The following is a 23,948-nucleotide window of genomic DNA, read 5'->3' as shown; positions in this document are numbered from 1 at the left end:
TGGTCAGTGTGGGAAATGGGGCCTTACTCCAGGAAAAGACATGCTTCTGGGTCAAGGGTGAACATACATCAGTGGGACAGAGCAGAGGGAGATTTATCCTGCATTCAACTGTAATCATCCGGGACACTGTGAGAAAGAGAGAGAAGCGAGACAGAGGGAGAGAGATAGTGTGTGAGTGTGAGAGAGTATGAATGAGTGAGTGAGTGAGTGAGTGAGAGAGTGAGTGAGTGAGAGAGATTGAGCAACAGAAGGACAGAGGGGGGAGCATCTGAGACAGTGTGAGATATGTGAGGGGACCCAGATGGAGGTAGAAATGGTGAAGTTGAGGGATAGAGACAGAGAAACAAGACATCAGACAGTGTGACTAAGAGGAGTGGAGAGAGAGAAAGAGACAAAAGAGAGAGAGAAAGAGACAGGGTGGGTGTGAGACCAAACATGAAGGGAATCAAGAGAGAGAGGGTAGGGTTGAGTGTGTGTGTGAGAGAGAGAAGAGTCTGGCTAAAGACAGAATGACAGAGAGGGAGGGAGAGAGACTGTTAATTGGGAGGCAGAGAGGGAAGGAGAGAGAAAGAGGGAGGAATACAGAGGCGCAGCTAACAATTGGAGGCTTTCAATTGAAGCGAGAGAGGGAGCGAGAGACTGAGACAGTGAGAGATGGAGAAGTAGAAATTATGAGATGGAGTGATGAAGTGTGAGTGAGTTGGAGAGAATGGCTGTGAGGCAGTGTGTGAGTGAGAGAGAGAGAGAGAAAGAATATGAGAGAGATTAACAATGGGCGAAAGAGAGAGAGAAAGAAATGGCAGATGTGAGACAAAGTGAGAGACGGGCTTATGCCCGAAACGTCGATTCTCCTGCTCCTTGGATGCTGCCTGACCTGCAGCGCTTTTCCAGCAACACATTTCTCAGCTCTGATCTCCAGCATCTGCAGTCCTCACTTTCTCCTGGAGAGATGGACAGTTCCTGGTCACCACATTCTGGAAGGATGTGAGTGTACTCGAGATGGTACAGGGGAGATTTACCAGGGTGCTGCCTGCGATGGAAAGGTTGGAAAGGTTGGTGTTGTTTTCCTTAGAGCAGTGAAGGCTGAGAGGGGACCTGACAGAGGGCTATAAGATTATTTGGGGCAGTGATAGGGTGAGTAGGAAAGCACGTTTTACATGAGTAAAGCACTCAATAATGAGGGACAGAGATTGAAGGCATGAGCACACAGTAACCAGAGCAATAATAGGCCATTTGGCCCTTTGAGTCTGCTCTGTCATTCAGTCTGATCATGGCTGATCCTCTCTCTCTCAAAGCCATATTCCTGCTTTCTCTCCATTCCCTTCATGCTGTTAAAATGCAAAACAATTATCTCTCTCTTTTTTTGAATATATTCAGTTCCCTGTCCTCCACAGCCTTCTGTGGTACAGAATTCAACAGATTGACCACCCTCTCAGGAAGGAAATGTTTCTTCATCTCAGTCCCAAATTGTCTACTCCATATCCCCATGAGATTGTGTCCCCTGGTTCCAGACTCCCCAACCAGAGGAAACCTCCTCCCTGCCCAGCCCTGTTAGAATTTTATATGTTGCAATCAGATCCCCTCTCATCCTTCTAAACTTGAGAGAGTCCAGGCCCAGTCGAGTTAGAGAGTGAGAGGTGAGTTGAGGACAAATGTTTTCACCCAGAGGGTGGTGGGAGTCTGGAACTCATTGCCTGAAAGGCTGGTTGACTCACAAACTCTCGTGACATTGGAGCAGTGTTTAGATATTCCCTTGTGTTGCTGTAGCCTCCGGGGTAATGGGCCAAGAGCTGGAGGATGGGATTAGTGTCATCAGATCTTTATTGACTAGCACAGACACAATGGGCCAAATGACCTCATTCACTGCTGTTCACATCAATGACTCTCTGAGACAGAGAGAGAGAAAGAGAGAGAGGGAAATGAGGAAGTGTGAGGGGCTGATGTGGCTCTCTCTGCCTGATGCCATTTTCATACTGAGGAACACCCAGTCAGATTCTCACAGGCTGCAGCTTTATAAAGCAGAGCCCAGTCAATGGAGAGTTTATCAGGAACCAGGCACAGGGACAGGAGCACACACCATGGTTTCACACATCCAGCTGATCTGGCCCCTGGCATTCTGTGTCGCAGGTACAAATCTCTCTCCTTCCACCTTGAATCTTTAGCTGCTCTCCATTTCACTCCAATTCCACTGACTTGTGATTGAAGGGAAAATGCTGAAACCAGAGGAATGCTCAGTGTCTCCAACAATCTCTCATTTGAAAGGCTCTTTCTGTGACAGTTCTGACTTCACTGTGTTTCTCTCTGACCCCTCAGGTATCAGTGGGGACATCATCATGACTCAGTCTCCCCCGGTGCTGTCAGTGGGACTGGGCCAGACTGCAACCATCACCTGTACGGCCAGTCAAAGCATTAGCAGCTACCTTGCTTGGTACCAGCAGCGAGAAGGTCAGAAACCTTCTCTCCTGATCTTCAATGCAGCAACTCGATTCACAGGAGTCTCCAAGCGATTCACCGGCAGTGGATCAAGGACCAGTTCCACCCTGACAATCAGCAACGTTCAGAATGAGGATGTCGCTGACTATTACTGTCAGCAACGTAACAGCTACCCTCTACACAGTGATACAGATCCGTACAAAAACCTCAATGTGCACAGCACCACCTCCTGTACTGACACATCCCAGAGTTATATAAAATGTATAATAATTGACACACAATCCCACCTCCTGCACTGACACATCCACAGTCACATAAAAATTAAGTTTAACAAATTACCCCATGTTGGGATTGTCACTGTCCAAAACACACTTCAGTCCCTGTGGTGTCCACCGCTCACTGAAGGCCTCAGGTTTCCCTCTTACATCCATGGCCACATGTGAAGAGCACCTGCAAGATTTAACATCGAAAAATAAAGTTCACAAACTGCCCGAGCCCAGCTGGACAGAGAGAGAAAAAGACATGAGTGAGGGTGGAAGAGAGAGACCGAGTGAGAGAGAGAGAATTAGAGGTAGAGAGTGACGGAGAGTAACAAAGAGCAGAGGTTTTTGTGCAGCCTCTGCACTGGGAGCTCTCACTGTGGTTTACGTTCGGTAAAGGAACCAAGCTCAGACTGAGTAAGTAAACCTCAATCCTCCGTTATTAACCCTTTCAAATTCTAAAGACAATTTCTAAAACATAAATGCTGAATTGTTGAAGGTATTAATTGGAAGCTGCAGTGAATGAAATGGTTGATTGAGGAGCACTGTGTCTAACAGGGTGTCCAGTTGTATTTCTTCAGTTCCATTGCCCCCTTTAAAAAGCTAGATATAAGTCAGTCAGTTTTACTCACTGTGTGGAGGAGCTCTGTCCATTTGCAGCCTGGGGTCCCATTCCTGCAGCATGGAGTGAAATCAGTGAGTAGCCTCCTGCCAGTCTCAGTGTGACAGATACGGGCAGAGTTTGATGTGAGCTCTGGCTCCCTGTCCCAGTCTCTGATCTCATTGACCTCAGCAGCAGCAGCAGCACAGTGAGACACCGAGCTCCCACCTCCCCCAGCTTTAACTCTGCTCAATCACACAATCACAGAACTGTTACAGTGCACAAGGAGGCCATTCCATCCATCCTGTCTGGACCGGCTCTCTGAATGAGCAATTCATTGAGTGTCATTCTCCTGCCTTCTCCCTGTCACCCTGCACATTGTTCCTTTTCAAATAACAGTCTCATTCCCTTCGGAATGTTTCAATTGAAGCTGCCTCCACCACACTCTCAGGCAGTGCATTCCACACCTTAACCACTCGCTGGTCGAAAACGTTTTTCCTCATCTCACTTTTGTTATTTTCCAATTACTTTCAATCTGTGGTCTCTCGGTCTCAATCCTTTCAGAAGTGCGATCACTTTCTCCCTATTTACTCTGTCCAGGCCCCTCCTGATTTTGAATTCCTGGAACAATTGTCCTCTTAGCCTTCTCCAAAGACTTGGAGGTGCCGGTGTTTGACTGGGGTGGACAAAGTTAAAAATCACACAGGTTTTAGTCCAACAGGGAATTTATTTGGAAGCACTGGCTTTCGGAGCACCCCTCCTTCATCAGGTGGTTGTCAGCGGCGCTCCGAAAGCTAGTGCTGAACTATAACTTGCTGTTGTGTGATCTGTGACTTTCTTCAAAGAAGACAGTCCCAAATTCTCCAATCTATCTTCATAACTGATGTTCCTCATCCCTGGAATGATCTTTTGGATATTTTTGCCATCTCTACAAAACATTCATGTCCTTCCTGCATTAAAGTGGCCGAGCAGAGGCTGATAGCTAAGTTCGGTACCCATAGGGAGGGCCTCAATCGGGACCTTGGGTTCATGTCACATTACAGGTGATCACCATTGCACTACACACGCACACAGATAGTCCTACACACACACACACTCACATACACATAGACACAGGTACACACAGACGCACACACAGACACCCACACACACCCTTATAGACACACACACTCCCACACTCACACATGTACTGCCTCACAGACTTAAGACACTCTGCACTCACTACACACAAACACACTTTCTCACACTCACAACCCCCACCCCAGACAGACACACACACAGACAGACAGACAAAGACCCACACGCACACATATATTTTGTGTGGTGAATTTGTACTTGCAGAGTTACATTGCAATTTGCTCAAAAACTGCATACATTCATGCAGAACTCTGAGCTCAAAAACTGCATGAATTTATGTAAAACTCTGTTATCTCACTTTTTAGATTAGAATCAATCTAAACATCAGGTCATAGACAGAGAACACAGGGGGCTAACACCTTCAACATACTGTCTAGCTATCACCATTGTTAACAGCTAACCCGAGAATGCAACTTTAAAAAATAGGGTTTTGTGATTTACACATGAAAGAAGTGAAACTATCACTGTATTCTAACAGATGAAAGGCTTAACAGACAATCAATTTTTCAATGTATAATTTCAGTTACATCACACTGCAAATTTTTGCTATAAATTCTGTGTTACGATCGAGCCCTCCACAATCACCTGATGAAGGAGCGTCACTCCGAAAGCTAGTGTGCTTCCAATTAAACCTGTTGGACTATAACCTGGTGTTGTGTGATTTTTAACTTTGTACACCCCAGTCCAACACCGGCATCTCAAAATCATCAATCAAGTTAGTAAGACACAATTCCCGTGCACAAAACCACATTGACTATCCAAATGCATGTAAATTCTGTCCCTCAGAATCCACTCCAACAACTTACCCAGCACTGATAACAGGCTCACTGATATATAGTTCCCTGGCTTTTCCGTCCAGCTTTTCTTAAATAATGGCTAACATTAGCCAACCTCTCCAGTTCTCCAGCACCTTACCTGTGACTGTCAATGATAAACATATTTCAGCAAGGAGTCCAGCAATCTCTTCCCTAGCTCCCCACAATATTCTGGGATATACCTGATCAGGTCACGGAGATGTATCTACCTTTATGCATTTGAAGCAATCCTCTTCTGTGATGTGGTCTCTTGTCAAGGCATTACTATTTACTTCCCGAGTTCCCAAACATCCATGTCTTTCTCCATGATAAATATTGACCCGGAATATTCATTTAGGATCTTGACCATTTCCTGTGGATCCACCCAGATGTACCTAGTTCATCTTCATGGGGCCCTATTCACTCTCTAGTTATCTTTTGCCCTTTTCTTATTTACAATAATTCCACCACTTTTGGCCTCAAAAGAGTTCAGGAATTGTTTGCCCTGTCTCAAATATACCTTGACTATCCCTGGTCTGCATCCTCTACTGCTCACCTCAGACTTTCCTATGAACCTTTGACCCCATAAGTCCAGTACTTGTGACTCCACTGTTTTATTTAAATCTGATACATCCATATGCCATGGAAGCTGCCATTTTTCCCAGTGAGTTTGTTTGACCCTGAAATGGCCTTTGTTCATTTCCTCCATCACCCTAAACCTTGGGATACAATGATCACTCTTCCCTAAATGTCCTCTCACTGACACTTGATCCATTTGGGCCTCCTCATTCCCAAGATCCAGATCTAGCAGACCCTCCTTTCTCATTGGACTGGAAACACACATCTGGAGAAAGTTCACCTGAACACACTCTCACAACTCTTGCCCCTTCCTGCCCTTCACATTGCTACTACCCCAGTCAATATTCAGAAATTAAAGCCCCCCCCACTCCATTATAATGACTCTATAATATTTGGATTTGTAGGTGTATTCCTCCACATCCTTCCCACTGGTTGGTGACTTATTGACTGCACTGAGGATTCTGTGGACCTTGATGGCCCTCTCTGATATTCCCCCCTGGCTCCCTCAGCCCTGCCAAGTTAGTTTAAACCCTCTCCAACAGCACTAGTAAATCTCCCCAAAGGAACTCAGTCCCAGCTCTATTCAGGAGCAACGCTGTCTGGTCTGTCCAGGTCCCATCTCCCCCAGGGCCAGTCCCAATGTCACAAGAATCTAAATCCCTCCCTCCTGGACTCTCTTTCCTCATCATGTTCCTCTTCTCACTTGCATGGGGTACTGGGAGTAATCCGGAGATTCCTACTTTTTAGTTCCTGTTCCTAATTCCTTCACAAGCTCTCTAAATTCTGACTGCAGGACCGCATCCCTTTTCTCCTTCTGTCACTGGGAATGATGTGGACCACGACTGCTGACTGTTCCCCCTCTCCCCTCAGGGTGTTCTACAGACGGTCAGTGACATCCTTGACCCTGGCACCAGGGAGACAACACACCATCCTGGATTCCCATCTGCATCTGTACAAACACCTATCAATTGCCCTCACTCTCGAATCTCCTCTCATTGTCGCTCTTCCAGTCTTCCTTGTGCCGCCCTGAACAGCTGAGCCCCCCGTGGTGCCATGGATTTGGCTCTGACTGCACTCCTCAGATGAACCATCATTCTCATCAGGATTCCAAACTGATTTCTGGTTGGAGAGTGGGATGCACTCACGGGATTCCTGCACTAGCTGCCTGATCCTTTTGGACTGTCTGCTGCTCCTCCATTCCCTCTCTCCCTGCATACTCTGAAGCTGCAGAGTGACCACATCTAGAAACGTGCTCTCCATGGAGCTCTCAGCCTCACGGATGCTCCACACTGACACCAGCTGCTGCTTAAGCTCCGAAACCCGGAGCTCCAACTGCTGTCACTGACCACACATCCTACACTCATTATATTCCAGGAACTGCAAAGCATCCTGAAATTCCCATATAGGTGCACATTCTCTCCAATCTTTGCTAATCTCTTCACAAAGTTCTGATGACAAACAGCTACAGCAGAGCTCACAGTCCAGTGGGTTCAGTGTTCCAGGGGTTTGGGAAAATTCTCCAGAAGACTTTAAGAAACAGGAGCAGAAATCAGCCATTCAGCCCATGGAATCTGCTCTGCCATTTGATCTTGGCAGATATGCTTCTCACCCCCATTCTCCTGTCGACTCCACAGGAACGTTCGATCCCCTTAACAATCATGAACCTATCTGTCTCTGTCTTAAATACACTCAGTGACTTGTCCTCCACTGCCCTCTGTAACAATGAGTTCCACAGATTCCCCACCCTCTGGCTGAAGAAATTCCTCCTCATCTCAGCTCTAAAGGGTCGGCCCTTCATTCTGAGGCAGTGCCTTGGTTACCGAGTCTCTCCTGTTTTTGGAAACATCTTCTCTGCATCCACTCTATCCAGGCCGATCAGTATTCTGCAAATTTCAATAAGATCCCTCCTCATCCTTCTAAGCTCCATCGAGTACAGACCCAGAGTCCTCAACCATGCTTCATATGACAAGCCCTTCATCCCCAGGATCATTCTTGTAAACCCCTCCAATGCCAGCACATCGTTTCTTAGAATATGTGTCCCAAATCTACTCACAATACTCCAAATGCAGTCTGAACAGAGCCTTACACAGCCTCAGCAGTACATCTCTGCTCTTGTATTCTGGCCCTATTGAAATGAATGCTATCATTTCATTTGCCTTCCCAAGCACAAGCTGGACCTGCCTGTTAACCTTCAGAGAAACCTGAATGAGGTTTGTGCTTTAGATTTCTAAAGGCTTTTTTCATTTAGAAAATAGTCTTTGCATCTCTTCTTCCTACCAAAGTGCATAACCTCACACTATAACACATTGTATTCTATCTGCCACTTCTTTGCCCACTCTCCGAGCCTATCCAGAACCTTATACAGCCTTCCCACTTCCTAAACAACTACCTGTCCCTCCACCTATCTCATGTCATCTGCAAACTTAGCAACAATGTCTTCACTTCCTTCATCCAGATTGTTAATGTATAACGTGAATAGTTATGGTCCTAACATTGACGCCTGCAGAACTCTACCGGTCACCAGCTGTCATTTTTCCTCACGCTCTGCTTTATGCCAATCTGCCAGTCCTCAGTCCATGCCAGTGCATTGCCCCTAACATAATGGGCGCTTATCTTATGTCAAATGCCTTCTGGAAAATCCAAATAGATTACTTCCTCTGACTTCCCTTTGGCTGACTGGCTCATTGCCTCCTCAAAGAATTCTAACAGTTTTGCCAGGCATGACTTCTCCTTGATGAAACCGTGTTGACTCAGCCCTATTTTACCATTGCACTTCCAGGTCCTCTGCAATTTCATCCTTAAATTGAAGTCTAAAACCTTACCAACAACTGAGTCCAGGCGAACTGGCCTGCAATGTCCCACCTTCTACCTCCCTCCTTTCTTAAACAGGGGTGTAGTGTGAGCCATTTTCCTGTCCCATGCTCCCATCAAATCCCTCCCCACCCCACCTCCACACCCTGACTCCATTGATTCCCGAAGATCATCACCAATGCCTCCACAATCTCCTCAGTGATCTCCTTCAGAACACACTGGTGTAGTTCATCTAGTCTGGGTGAGTTAACCACATTCAGACCTTTCAGCTTCCCCAGTACCTCCTCCTTAGTGATGGCCACAACACTCCCCTCTGCCCCCTGACTGTCTTGAAGTACTGGTATGCTGCTGGTGTTTTTCATTGTGCAGACTGATGCAAAGTATCTATTCAATTCCTCGGCTATTTCTTCATTTCCTATTATTCTTTCTCCAGCCTGATTTTCCAGTGACCCGATGTCTAATTTTGCCTCCTTCCTCCTTTTTATATATCTGAATAAACTCTTGCAATCTTCTTTTATATTACTGGCGAGCTTACCCCCACATTTCACCTTCTCCACCCTTAATGCTTTTATCATTATGCTCTCCAGGTTTTTAAAGGCTTCCTAATCCTCTGGCTTCCCACTATTCTCCACCACATTATATGCTTTTCCTTTTGTTTTTATGCTGTCCTTGACCTCCCTTATCAGCCATGATTGCCTTGTCCTCCTCTTAGTATATTCCTTCTTTTTTGGGGGTGAATTCCTACTCTGCTTCCTGAATTAACCCCAGAAACTCTGCTGTTTGCTGCCCCACCATCTTACCTGTTCGGCTCCCCTTCCAATCAACTCTGGCCAACTCCTTCCTCATGTCTTTGTACTTACCTTTACTCAATTGAAATACTGTTCCATCTGATTGCAGCTTCTCCCTCTCAACCTACAGGGAGAATGCTATCATATTATGGTCACTTATCCACAGGGATATCTTCACCTTCAGCTCACTAATCAGAACAATATTTATCGTTGAGCCAACATCATTATTGCTCTTTGATCTCATTGCTTCTAATGGGATCTCGCTGCGTAGAAATTGGCTGCCACGTTCCTGACATTGCATATGTGACTGTTTGTCAAACAAAACTGTCTGTAAATGTCTTTGGAAGAGCCTGAAATGTTAAGGGCTGGATTGATGCCCATATTCCTCTAAACTCTTCCTATTTACATACCCATACATTTTAAATGTTGTAATTGTATCAGCCTTCACCACTTCTTCTGGCAGCTCATTCCATACATTTAACACCCTCTGAATGAAAACATTGTCCCTTAGGTCCCTTTTAAATCTTTCCCCTGTCACCTTCAACCTCTGCCCTCCAGTTCTGGACTCCCCCACTCTGGAGAAAAGATCTTCTCTCTTCACCCTTTCTATGCCGCTCATGATTTTATAAACCTCTATACGGTTACCCATCAACCTGCAATGATCCAGGGAAAACAGCCTCAGCCTATTCAGCCTCTTCCAATAGCTCAAACCCTCCAACCTTGGCAACATCCTTGTAAATCTTTTCTGGATCATTTTAAGGTTCACAACATTTTTTCTACAGCAAGGAGAACAGAATTGCACACAGTATTCCAAAAGTGCCCTAACCAATGTCCTGTAGAGCTCCCAACTTCAATACTCAATGCACTGCCCAATAAAGGAAAGCAAACCAAATGACTTTGTCACTCCTCTACCGACCTGCAACTTCATCTTCAAGGAACTATTCTTCATTTTTTGGATGAACTGGGAGTCTTTCAGTTGTGAAAGATGCCATTCCATGGCACTATTGGATGAAGAGCAGGCAGTTTCCCCTGGTGTCCTAATCAATATTTATCCCCCAATCAAAATCACTAAGAATGTATTTCTCTGCTAATTATCCCACAGTGTTTGGGATCCTGCTGTGCACAGTCTGCTGGAAAGATCCATTGGGTCATTCTGAGTTGGGGATAGGGCTTTCAGGGTCTCTCTGATTCTATGACTCTATTATTACATTTTATGAATAAATGAGTACCAAGGCCTGACCCCTGTGGCACCTTAAGTTGTAACCAGCTGTCATTCAGAAAAAAAAACTCATTCTTTCTGTCCTGTCTGCCAATTACTTCCCAATCCATATCAGTATATGACCCCAATCCTCTTGTTCATTCGGTCTAGATTGGGAGTCTGAATCATTGGGAATCATTATGGGAGCAGATTCTGAATGATCTCTGTCTCGTCTTTCGAGGGCTCTCACTGCCTTGACACTGATTTCCCATCATGCCGCTGCTTCCGGTCAAGTTTTACCAAAGCACCACACAGTTTAGTAAAATGAAAACTTTTACACTTACTGCACAGTTCTCCATTTCCATCCCTACTCTCAATCTCACTGAGTTCTGATCACTGTCACTAAATTACTCCCCCATTGATAGCCCTTCCAGCTGCCCACATTCATTCCATAAGCAATGGTCGAAAACTGTCCCTTCTCTCTCTGCTGCTTTACCATCACCCTCTCAGGGGCAATTAGGACTGGGTAATAAATGCTGGCCCTGCCAGTGACACTCACATCCCACGAAGCAATGTGAACAATGTCTGTTCTTTTGTCGGGTTTATTCTGTATTGACTAAAAATGTTCCAAAAGATTGTTTTGCCAGTGATTATTATGAGGGTTGAAATCCCTTTGAATGGCAGGTATTAAAATTGTTTCTCTTGTCTTTCAGGTCGTGAGAACTCTCAGCCCAAGTTGACCCTGCTGCCCCCCTCCCCGGAGCAGGTCAATGCCAAGGGCACTGCCACCCTGGTGTGCCTTGCCAATCACTTCTATCCCGATGAGCTGCAGGTGCAGTGGAAGAAGGACGGTGCAGTCATTTTGGACGGGGTTCAGACCATCATCTACCTGCGAGCTTCGGACAGCACCTACAGTGTCAGCAGCCTGCTGACCCTCTCTGGGTCTGACTGGGAGTCCAACGCTCGCTTCTCCTGTGCCCTCACCCACGTGACCCTCCCCTCTCCCCTCAGCAAGAGCATCAGGAGATCAGAATGTGTGTAAAGTGTCGGAGACAGTCCACAGAGGAGACACAACTTTAATAGAACAGGGCTGAGCTGGCAGGACAAAGGTCATTGTCAGCACTGAATTTCAAATCTCTTCCTTCTCAGGACTGCTCAAAGAAACTTCTGAGATTTGGATATTAAAGCAGGTCAATGTGACAGTGTCAAGAGGGCTTGATGCTATGTCAAACCTCATGCTGTCTTTAGAACATAGAACAATACAGCACAGAACAGGCCCTTCGGCCCACGATGTTGTGCCGAACATTTGTCCTAGCTTAAGCACCCATCCATGTACCTATCCAATTGCCGCTTAAAGGTCACCAAAGATTCTGACTCTACCACTCCCACAGGCAGCGCATTCCATGCTCCCACCACTCTCTGGGTAAAGAACCCATCCCTGACATCTCCCCTATACCTTCCATCCTTCACCTTAAATTTATGTCCCCTTGTAACACTCTGTTGTACCCAGGGAAAAAGTTTCTGACTGTCTACTCTATCTATTTCTCTGATCATCTTATAAACCTCTATCAAGTCACCCCTCATCCTTCGCCGTTCCAACGAGAAAAGGCCTAGCACTCTCAACCTATCCTCGTATGACCTATTCTCCATTCCAGGCAACATCCTGGTAAATCTTCTCTGCACACTCTCCAAAGCTTCCACATCTTTCCTAAAGTGAGGCGACCAGAACTGCACACAGTACTCCAAATGTGGCCTAACCATAGTCCTGTACAATTGCAACATCACTTCACGACTCTTGAATTCAATCCCTCTGCTAATGAACGCTAATACACCATAGGCCTTCTTACAAGCTCTATCCACCTGAGTGGCAACTTTCAAAGATCTATGAACATAGACCCCAAGATCCCTCTGTTCCTCCACCTCACTAAGCACCCTACCATTAACCCTGTATTCCGCATTCTTATTTGTCTTTCCAAAATGGACAACCTCACACTTGGCAGGGTTGAACTCCATCTGCCACTCCTCAGCCCAGCTCTGCATCATATCTAAGTCCCTTTGCAGCCGACAACAGCCCTCCTCACTATCCACAACTCCACCAATCTTCGTATCATCTGCAAATTTACTGACCCGCCCTTCGACTTTCTCATCCAAGTCATTAATAAAAATCCGTGCTGGCTGTCCCTAATCAAGTAGTGTCTTTCCAGATATTCATAAATCCTATCCCTCAGTACCCTTTCCATTACTTTGCCTACCACAGAAGTAAGACTAACTGGCCTGTAATTCCCGGGGTTATCCCTGTTCCCTTTTTTGAACAGGGGCACAACATTCGCCACTCTCCAGTCCCCTGGTACCACCCCCGTTGAGAGTGAAGACGAAAAGATCATTGCCAACGGTACTGCAATTTCCTCTCTTGCTTCCCATATAATCCTAGGATATATCCCGTCAGGCCCGGGGGACTTGTCTATCCTCAAGTTGTTCAAAATGTCCAACACATCTTCCTTCCTAACAAGTATCTCCTCTAGCTTACCAGTCCGTTTCACACTCTCCTCTTCAACAATACGGTCCCTCTCGTTCGTAAATACTGAAGAAAAGTACTCATTCAAGACCTCTCCTATCTCTTCCGACTCAATACACAGTCTCCCACTACTGTCCTTGATCGGACCTACCCTCGTTCTTGTCATTCTCGTGTTTCTCACATACGCATAAAATGCCTTTGGGTTATCCTTGATCCTATCCGCCAAAGATTTTTCATGCCCTCTCTTAACTCTCCTAATCCCTTTCTTCAGGTCCCTTCTGGCTATCCTGTATCCCTCCACTGCTCTGTCTGAACCCTGTTTCCTCAACCTTATGTAAGCCTCCTTCTTCCTCTTTACAAGACATTCAACCTCCCTCGTCAACCAAGGTTCCCTCACACGACCATTTCTTTCCTGCCTGACAGGTACATACATATCAAGGACACGTCGTATCTGTTCCTTGAAAAAGTTCCACATTTCCACGACATCCTTCCCTGACAGCCTATGCTCCCAACTTATGCTCCTCAGATCCTGTCTTACAGCATCGTAATTACCCTTCCCCCAATTGTAAAACCTACCCTGTTGCACGCACCTATCTCTCTCCATAACCAAGGTGAAAGTCACAGAATTGTGGTCACCATCACCAAAATGTTCACCCACTAACAAGCCCATCACTTGTCCCGGTTCATTACCGAGTACCAAATCCAAAATGGTCTCCCCTCTGGTCGGACAATCTACATACTGAGTTAGAAAAGCTTCCTGGACACACTGCGCAAACACCGCCCCATCCAATCTACTTGATCTAAAGAGCTTCCAATCAATATTTGGGAAGTTGAAATCGCCCATGACTACTACCCTGTGGCTTCTGCACCTTTCCAAAATCTGTTTCCCAATCTGTTTCTCCACATCTCTGCTGCTATTGGGGGGCCTATAGTAAACACCCAACAAGGTGACTGCACCTTTCCTATTTCTGACTTCAGCCCATACTACCTCCAAAGGCAGATCCCCCTCGAACACACCCACTCAAATATCAATCACTTACCTTCCCGACCAGCTTGGAACCGACTGATCCCCCATGGACTCCAGATCACCTTCCGACCAACACAATTTGGCCGACCTATCACCCTCACCTTGACCTCTTTCCACCTATCACATTTCCAACACCCCTCCTCCAAGTCCCTCCTCCCTACCTTTTATCTTCTCCTGCTGAACACTCTCTGCTCATTCCTGAAGAAGGGCCTGTGCCCGAAACGTCGAATCTCCTGTTCCCTGGATGCTGCCTGACCTGCTGTGCTGTTCCAGCAATAAAGTTTCAACTAGCTCTGCGCTCCAACCTCACTTCCGCCCAGCTCGCGCCGCTCTCTCTGTCCTTGTCCTGGGAGTGTTTGATGGGGGTCAGTGTTGACTTGTGATGCCAAATAAAATCTCTTGAAGTTGCTGAAGACTGTCAGCTGGATAAAACAATGTGAACCTCAGAATTCTCTGCTTCAGTAAACCAGATCTTCTTCCTGCTTAGCTGTCAGTTCCAGTTTAAGGTTTTGTCACTGTTTAAAGATCAGGATTATAGTGTTACTGAGCAAATCTCCACAAGTGTTTTCCTTCAGCTCCATTGTGGCCGTGAATTTGAGCAGCTTCCTCTGTCTGGATTGTTAATTGCAGTTTTTTTTCTGTCAATGTGAATCTGGAAAAGGGAATAAAGATGAAGATTTAGTCGGTGTCTCTGTGTACTTTGGAAATAGACCACCTCCCACCCCTTAGATGATTGGCTGCATTTCAGCAGGTCATTGTCAAGATTGGCTGGTTGGCCTGTCAATCAATTACAATAATCAATCATTACTCATTTTCAAATGGTCCCTTTGATCAGGAATTTATGCAGGTTAGAAGTTTCCAAAAAGAACAGAAACTGAAAGCTGTTAGGACTCAATAAGTACAATCTGATGCATTCCCTCTTCACTCTGTTGGTCCAGGCCCAGCTGATGGGATCGCACTGTGCAATCTCTGCTACATGTTGGGTAGCCGCTGAAACAATCTTGGATATTCACAGACATTACCGGCTGTGTCTCTCTGAGTGTGAGTGTTTAACTTAATGCTGCCTGTAGGTGTCTCTTTGAGTGTGGGTATGTTACTCAAAGAGACACCTGCAAGCAGCATGGAGTGTGATCATGTTACTCAGTGCTGCCTGTCTCACAATGTTAAAAATCACACAACACCAGGTTATAGTCCAACAGGTTTAATTGGAAGCACACTAGCTTTCAGAGCGACGCTCCTTCATCAGGTGATTGTCACCTGATGAAGGAGCGTCGCTCCGAAAGCTAGTGTGCTTCCAATTAAACCTGTTGGACTATAACCTGGTGTTGTGTGATTTTTAACTTTGTACACCCCAGTCCAACACCGGCATCTCCGAATCATGTCTCACAATGTGAGTGTGTTACTTAGTGCAACCTGTAGGTGTCTCTCTCAGTGCAAGTGTGTTACTCTGTGCTGTCTGTAGGTGTCTGTCTGAGGTATGTGTCTCCGAGCGAAGGATTGAGAATGGGCTTTGTGCTGCGGATTGAAGATGAGGCTTTAATCTTCTCAAATCATGAATGAAAAACAGTTCAGCTGATTCAGTCTGAGAGGCAGTTCATTCAGATGGCCAAAGTTAAAAAGCACACAACATCAGGTTATAGTCAAATAGGTTTATTTGGAAGTAGAAGCTTTCAGAACGCTGCTCCTTCATCAGGTAGCTGGAGGGCAGGATCATTGGACACAGAGTTTATGGTAAATTGAGATGACCGCTGAAAAAGGTGAATACTGAGAGTGTATTCTCGGTAAGTGAGGGATTTCAGAGGCAGTGGGCACTGTGCTCCCGAATGTGTTGCTCAATTCCGAGGAGACTTTCTGAATCCAGGATCAGAGCCGTTGTGGCTGCCTGTTCAGCCAATGCTGGCTCCCCATAGTTGTGTTTCAGTGGTCAGTTAACCCAAAACTAGGTGCAGCAATATTACCTTCCAGGGAGGGGAGCTGTCTGAGGGAGGGAGGTTGAACTCTTGCAGCCCCAAGAGAGGTTGCGGTGGATTAATGATAGGTATGCCCACCATGAAGGTGCCATGTTCACTCCCCCTGCCCCAGCTATAATGACCCTCAGGTTAAAAGTGCGATTGCTCTGGGATGATGACCACATTCCTGGGTGATGGAGGGAAGGTCAACCTCTCCCAAAGGCAGCACAAGCTGGATCGAAGGGGAAACAAGAGTAAGCATGGGGAGATTAAGGGTGACAGAAGGAGGGGGTTGGTTGGCAGGTTGTTATTCAGAGTCAGGTCCCAGGGTATCAGTCCTTCTGACACTCCCCTTTTTATCTGTCAGCCAGGGCTCCCTGATTGGACAAGGTTAACTGTCCCTGTCAGGGAACTCATATTTTATCAAAAAGAATAAAGCATTTATTGAACAAGGCGCTCAAGAGCTAAACGACACTTGACAAAATGAATGGTTTGAAAGATTTCATCATGGACACCACAAATGAGATTTGGGGAAGACTGTTTTCACTCAGCGGTTGGTGGGAATCTGGAATGGACTGTCATAGAATCCCTACTGTAAGGATACAGGCCATTTGGCCCAACAAGTCCGCACTGACCCTTGGAAGAGTAACCCACCCAAGATCCAATCCCCTATCCCATTACTCTACTTTTGCCCTGACTAATGAACCTGATCTACACATCTCTGATCACTATGGGCAACTTAGCACAGCCAATTCACCTAACTTGCACGTCTTTAGATTGTGGAAGGAAACCCAGAGTACCCAGAGGAAACCTACGCAGACACTTGGAGAATGTGCAAGCTCCACACAGACAGTTGCCTGATGCTGGAATTGAATCTGGGTCAAAACATTTGGACCGGCTTTGACTTCGCTCCAGCCTCTGCCTCCACTTCTGGTCCCACCCACTCTGCAAACAAGACTCAGACTACATTTCCCAGAGTCACCCTGAGTCCAACTGCCTACCTGCAGCCAGCCAGCACACTCGCTCTCCCTCCTCACTCATACACCTCCACAGTGCTCCCTATCCCTCCACTTCTCCATCTTCACCTCATCCCCACCTTCCCACTCCCCCATCTCACTCCACAACCCACCTCCGTCCCAATCTCCTTTCTCTCCCACACCCATTCCCCCATGCTACATCACAACCAACCCTCACCCACCAAATGCCATCACCCTTCCCCCCTCCCCTCCTTCAGCCAACTTGGGCCCATCCCGAAAACCTCACCCCTGTGCCTTGCCCCATATTTACTATCCCCCCCAACCTCAAACTCTCTGAGGCCAAATGTCTATCCTCAGGAAAGGGCTCATGATCATTCTCGTCCGACCCCACCTCAAAAAGTCCCAACCTTCTACTGCTGCCTTGACTTCCGTGTCTTCTTCTTGAACAAAAACTCCCAACCTCCCTCTGAGGACCTCTACTCCCACCTTCCACTTTCCTCCTCTATTTGGTTACCCCCCACCACCAGCTGTGTACACACCCGAGACCTCTTCATTGCTGACTGTTGATGTGCCATCAGCCACCTCAATTTCTCCCCTCACTCTCTCCAACCACATCCCCTCCGATTGAGCACTCCACTCTCTCTGCGCCAACCCTTGGTTCACCATCCAACCCGTTGACAAAGGTGGGGTGGTTTTAGGCTGGGGAACAAACCTACATGTCACAGAGGCCAAATGCCAACTCTCAGATACCACGTCCTACTTCCCCCTTGCCCATAACCCCGCCGTGACCCATCAGGCCAAAATCACTCACACTGTCAATGCCTCCATTGCCTCCAGTGATCTCCCCTCCACTGTCTCCAATCTCATAGTCTCCCAGCCCTGCACTGCCCAGTTCTACCTGCTCCCCAAGATCCAGAAGCCCAACTATCCGGTTGACCCATTGTCTCAGCATGCCCCTGCCCCACCGAACTCATCTCGGCCTACCTCAACTTTCCTCCTTGGTTCAGGCACTGTCCACCTACATCCGCTACACCAACCATGCCCTCCATCTCTTCAGTAACCTCCAGTTCCCCGGCCCTAAGTGCTTTATCTCCACTATGAATGTCCTTATATATGTCCATACCCCACAAGGATAGCCTCCAGGCCCAACACCTTTTCCTCTGCAACAGACCCATCCAGTCCCCCTCCACCAAGACACTCCTCCGTCTAGCCAAACTGGTCCAGGGGGTGGTGATGGGCACCCGGTTGAGCTATGTCGACCAGTCCCTCTTCAGCAACTATACAGGCACTGTGCCCCAACTCTTCTGCCATTATATCAGTGACTACATCGGTGCAGCATCCTGCACCCAGGCTGAACTGGAGCAGTTCATTGACTTTCCCCACAACTTCCACCCTGTCCTCAACTTCACTTCATCCATCTCAGACACCTCCCTGCCCTTTCTTCACCTCTCCATTTCCAATTATGGCGATAATCTTCAGACAGACATTTACTACAAACCCACAGACTCCCATTACTACCTGGACTACACCTCCTCCCAACCAGTATCCTGCAAGAACTCCACCCCATTCTCCCAATTCCTCTGCCTCCACGCCATCTGCTCGGAGACATTTCGCTGATCACGGATGTCCACCTGTTATGAACAACGTGCTTTTCCTCCTTCTGTCATCCACTGCACCACCTCCATTTCCCGTTCCATTGCTCGAAACCCACCCCCTCCAAATGGAATAAAGTCAGAGTCCCCATTGTCCTCAACTATTACCAATCCCCGTACCAATTAACGCATCATCCTTAAACACTTCCACCAACTCCAATTAGACCACACCACCAAAAACATCTTCCTCTCCCCACCCCTGGCTGCCTTCCACAAGGACTGTTCCCTTTGACAATTCTTGGTTTGTGCCACCTGCCCACCTACCCTCCTGAACCCCCAGGAATCTTCCCCTGTAACCCAAAAAGATGCAAAGCCTCATGGTACACCGCCCCCTCACCTCCTTCCAGGGCCCCTAACGGTCCTTCCAGGTGAGACAGAGGTTCACCTGCTTCTCCTCCAACCTCGTTCACTGCATCAGGTGCCCGCGATGTGGTCTTCTCTACATTGGGAAGACCAAACATAAACTTTGGGAATGTTTCACCGAGCATCTCAGCCAGGCCTGCAGGGGATGACCAGACCTCTCAGTCACCACCTATTTCAATTCCCCTTCCCATTCCCTTTCCGACATGACCATCATCAGCCTCCTCCATTGCCATAATAAACCAAACCACAAATTGGAGGAACAATACCTCATCTTCCGTCTGTGCAGCCGACACCCAGATGACTCAGCATTAAGTTCTCCAATTTCAAATAACCACTCTTCCTTTCCCCCAACTCCCTTCCCAGACCCTATCCCTCCCTTCCACTCCTCCCTGCCACCAACAGATTCATTCCTTCCATTGACCAACCAAGTTGTACCATCTACGTGTCATCACCAATCCCCACTTCATCATCCTGTCCCCACTACCCCCTTTATCTGCAGCTTCCCCTAACACCCACCCCCATTCCTGAAGAAGGGTTACACCCGAAACATCAACTTCTCCACCACCTGATGCTGCCTGACTTGCTGTGTTCTTCCAATCTCCTGCCTGTCATTGAATGGAACCAGCAGGAAAGGGTTAGACAATCAAGTGTCAGGGCCATCTACAAATGGGAATGGGACATGCTACAGACAGATGCATTGAGACGGTCAATCACAAAGAGAAGACCAAACTGGAAATGAAACACTAATACACAGTGGATGGAATTTAATGTCAGAAAGTGTGAGACCATGCACTTGGGTCGGAATAATCTAAAGGCCGACTATTCATTAAATAGTGAGAGATTCCAACAAAGTGCAGTACAGAGTGATCTGGGTAGTATTGTGCATGAAACACAGAAAGTTAGTGCAGGTGCAGCCAGTAATTGAGAAGGCGAAAGGAATTTTCACCTTTATGGCTGGGGGTTGGAATTCAAAAGTAGAGAAATCCTGTTAAAACTATAGAGGATGTTAGTGAGTCTGCATTTGGAGTATTGTGTGCAATTTTGGTCCTTGTTTTTAAGAAAGGAGGGACAGCTATTAGAGGCTTCCTCCTTCTCCTAATTCCCATGACCTTGTGTGCTCCAGTGTCCTTCCCTCACAGCAGAGCTGGTTTGGAGCCTGCCTGCAGTAGCAGCCTCCAGTCTCTGGGTGGTGCTGCTTAAAGATCTGCCTTGCCCAGGCTGTCACAGTTCCCACATGACAACAATGTCTGGACTTTGGAAGTATTCCATTGGCTGCAAAACATTTCCAAACATCCGAAGTTCAAGGAACGTATAACACATATATAATTCTCTCTCCTTTTATATTTTATCCTCATGTCTTTCCAGCTGTCACCTGACAACATCACACCCTTTTGTAAAATCTAGAATGAATCATGAATCTCTGGGAGAACTTAATCTGTGACAACACTGAGACTAATGACCACCTCCTCAGTGGACTTTGAGGGCGAAGGTCAACAGCAGTCTCAACGGGACTTGATCTGGGTTATCTTGATCGTGATCCAGTCAGTCAGTGTTTTTGTCTGGGTCTAGATAGTACGGACCAACCTCAGACCCTGTGATCTGATTGAAGTGAAGGGTGAGCTGTGCTGGGCTTTCACACATGGCTCACACACATAGTGAAGCAGGGATTACACATTTCATGAGAGTAAATGGAACTACCAAACTGGGTGGGTGTGACACCCCTAAAATGTCCCAAGAGAGTGGGGACAGAAATAGTAATATTCTCAGACAGAAAGGATGGTAAAATGATATCCTGCAAAGAGAGAGGAGACAGGAAAAGCGACGCTCCCTAGAGACAGGGGAACAGTAACTGTCTGCTCCCCACTTTCTTGTTGTGACACATGTCCTTGGGAAATGGGTTTGGTTTATATTTTCTCAATTGTATTTAAGTTTGACGAGGTGATTTGGGAACAAGGATTCCAATTCCATATTTTGTGTAGCAGCAGATCTACTGAAGGCCATGCTTTCATTTGGAGTTTGCCCAGGATTCTGTCCAGGCTGATACAGCATAAGCTACCAGCACTGCTCCTATTGGGCTAATCCATCACACACAAGGGAATCTGACGGGCACTTTCTCTTTGTGCTGGCAAAGGGAGGGATTTGCTTTTACTGCAATGGCAGCAAAAGAAATTAGTCAGTGGAGGTAGTTCCAGCTGAATATAATGTTCTGTTGTTCATGATGGGATTAACCTCGACAGTTCCCACTTGCCTTTACACCAACAGTGGAACAAGAAGTCATCATGCAGTGGTCTCCTGGCTCACACTGAGACACCAAGTTGATGGTATAACTGCAGAGAGCAAGAAAATGGCTTGGACTCACCGAACAACCAGAGGCTTCAGCCAACAACTGGGTCACAGGCAAATGGAGGGTTGTGTAAACTCTCAGTGTCTCAGGGAACAAACACAACCACTGAGCTACAAAACTGAACAGGATATTTTTATGACAAATTGGCATTCCAAAAACAAAATACAAACACAATATGCATAAAACCTGAGTACAATCTAATTTCAGAGACTACAGCATTTTCTTTGAAAGCTGGCTGATAATCATATGAGAATTCAAACAGCCACCCACTCTGTCAAATGGTGTTGAAGTTGCATTGTCCTCATCATAACACGTTTGCAAGCTTCTTAATAACAGAAAAGGGGAGAGAAACATTGCAAACTGTATGATCATGAGTGAGGATACATTAAAAACTAGGACCATGATGTTAAATGCTCCCAGCCATAAACAACACTGATGCATTCAATTCATTAGAATGTTAAATGATGTTAAAAAGTCTGCCAACCACTTCCATGAAGAAGGAATATTTAAATCTCAAGAGGCATTGATGATTTTTTTTCAGTATCATAGCAAAGAAGCAGCAGCTGACATATGAACTCCAACAAACTAATGATAACAGGCAGTGAATACAGAGCAGGCTCCTGAGAGAGAGAGAAAAAAAATCAACAGCAGAGATCTGTCCAGTGCTGGGGTCATTTTAGACATGACACCTTGTTGCCAGCAAGTTACTGCAGCATGAAAACTCCAGTACGATCAGAAAGAGAAAAAGGACAATGTGCAGATTGTGGAACAGGCCCTTTCACCTCGGCCTGAGGCAGGTGCCCAAGCTCCAACACACTGGCCTCACTTCACACCAACCTTCACACAGTGCGGGGTCATGAACTCCGGCCATTAATTCCTCTGGGACCGTGACGGAGTGACGGAACAGGGACAATTGTAGAAGAGTCAATAGAGAGTAAAGAAAGATGGAGAGGGTGTTTTGGAAAGGGTTTAGAGGAGGAAATAAACTTTGTGCCACTCAGTACTGGCCTTGTCGACGTGTTTAACAGAATGAACAAAACAGCACACTGTGAAGACAAACAAAAGTCACATCAAAGTACTTTTCTTATCACAGGGGATATTTTCATTGGGGTGCGATAAGTGCCCTGCTTCTAAAGCTGTACACTCTATGTGTCTCTACAGATTGAGCCTGTTAGCTTCAAGCAAGGCCCCTCTTTACGTTTTCCTGTTCAGGGACAGTGAAGCAGCTGCCCTCTAGTGGCGAGACAGCACTTGCACGGCTGCTGAGGATTATGGGTAAAGTCCCCTTCCATTCGCGCCCACGCAAACCTGCAGCCACTTCAGCTGCTTTATTGAAAATCACAAGCTTTCAAGGCGCTGATCATTCAACGGTGGAACTGGCCACACGATCATATGAATTAGGGGCAAATGAAGGAGATTCATCCTCTTGAGCTGCTTCCCATGGCTGACCTGATTATTCCACATTCTTGCCTCACTCTGATAGATTCTTGATAAGCAATGGCTGTCTACTTCCTCACTACAAGCATTCAGAGGTTTCATTTCTATGTTTGAAGAAGAGTTCCATAGACCTATGACCTTAAGCAAGAAAAAATCCCTGCTTATCTTGGTCTTAAATGAGGGAACTTATTTTAGTTTTATATTCTCCCTGAAAAGGACGCATTCTTTTCACATCCACGCTGTATTCCATGGTCATGTTGATATGGCATCTGCTTTAATCAGCTGCTCTCTCATGAGAACAGCTCCCTATCCTGCCACCTTCAGTGACTGATGCACAGAAACATCCAGGTCCTACTGCCCCTACACCCACTCATACCCTTTAGTTTGTTTGTCTCTCCACGTCTTCCTTCCAAAATGAATCAGTGACGTCTCTTTCTATTAAATTCTATCCACAACCATCTGCTCATTCCATTAATTTATCTATATTTTTTTTGAAGTTAGACACTATCTTCTTCATGAGCCATAATACATCCAAGTTGCATACCATCAGCAAATTTTGAATTATGCCTTTAGATTAGATTACTTACAGTGTGGAAACAGGCCCTTCGGCCCAACAAGTCCACACCGACCCTCCGAAGCGCAACCCACCCAGACCCATTCCCCTACATTTACCTCTTCACTTAACACTACGGGCAATTTAGCATGGCCAATTCACCTAACCTGCACATTTTTGGATTGTGGGAGGAAACCGGAGCACCCGGAGGAAACCCACGCAGACACAGGGAGAATATCCAAACTCCACACAGAGAGTCGCCAGAGGCGGGAATTGAACCCGGGTCTCTGGCGCTATGAGGCAGCAGTGCTAACCACTGTGCTACCGTGCCGCCTTGTACACTCAGGTTAACATAGATTTAACTATTTTAAATAGCTTTTAAAATGAACTATTTTATAAACTATTGTAAATTAAACCTCAAATTTATTGCCCATATCTAGTTACTTGGACTGAGCTCTGAGCCAGATCATGGGGCCGTTAAGAATGAATCACGTCACTGCGGGACTGGAGTTACAGACCGGGTGATGGCT

This window comes from Chiloscyllium plagiosum, unplaced genomic scaffold (assembly GCF_037043375.1).
Source record: "Chiloscyllium plagiosum isolate Xiang-an unplaced genomic scaffold, Cpla_swu_hap1 HiC_scaffold_9, whole genome shotgun sequence".
NCBI lineage: Eukaryota > Metazoa > Chordata > Chondrichthyes > Orectolobiformes > Hemiscylliidae > Chiloscyllium > Chiloscyllium plagiosum.
The sequence above is the reverse complement of the archived record's forward strand: the minus strand, read 5'-3'. Positions refer to the sequence as shown.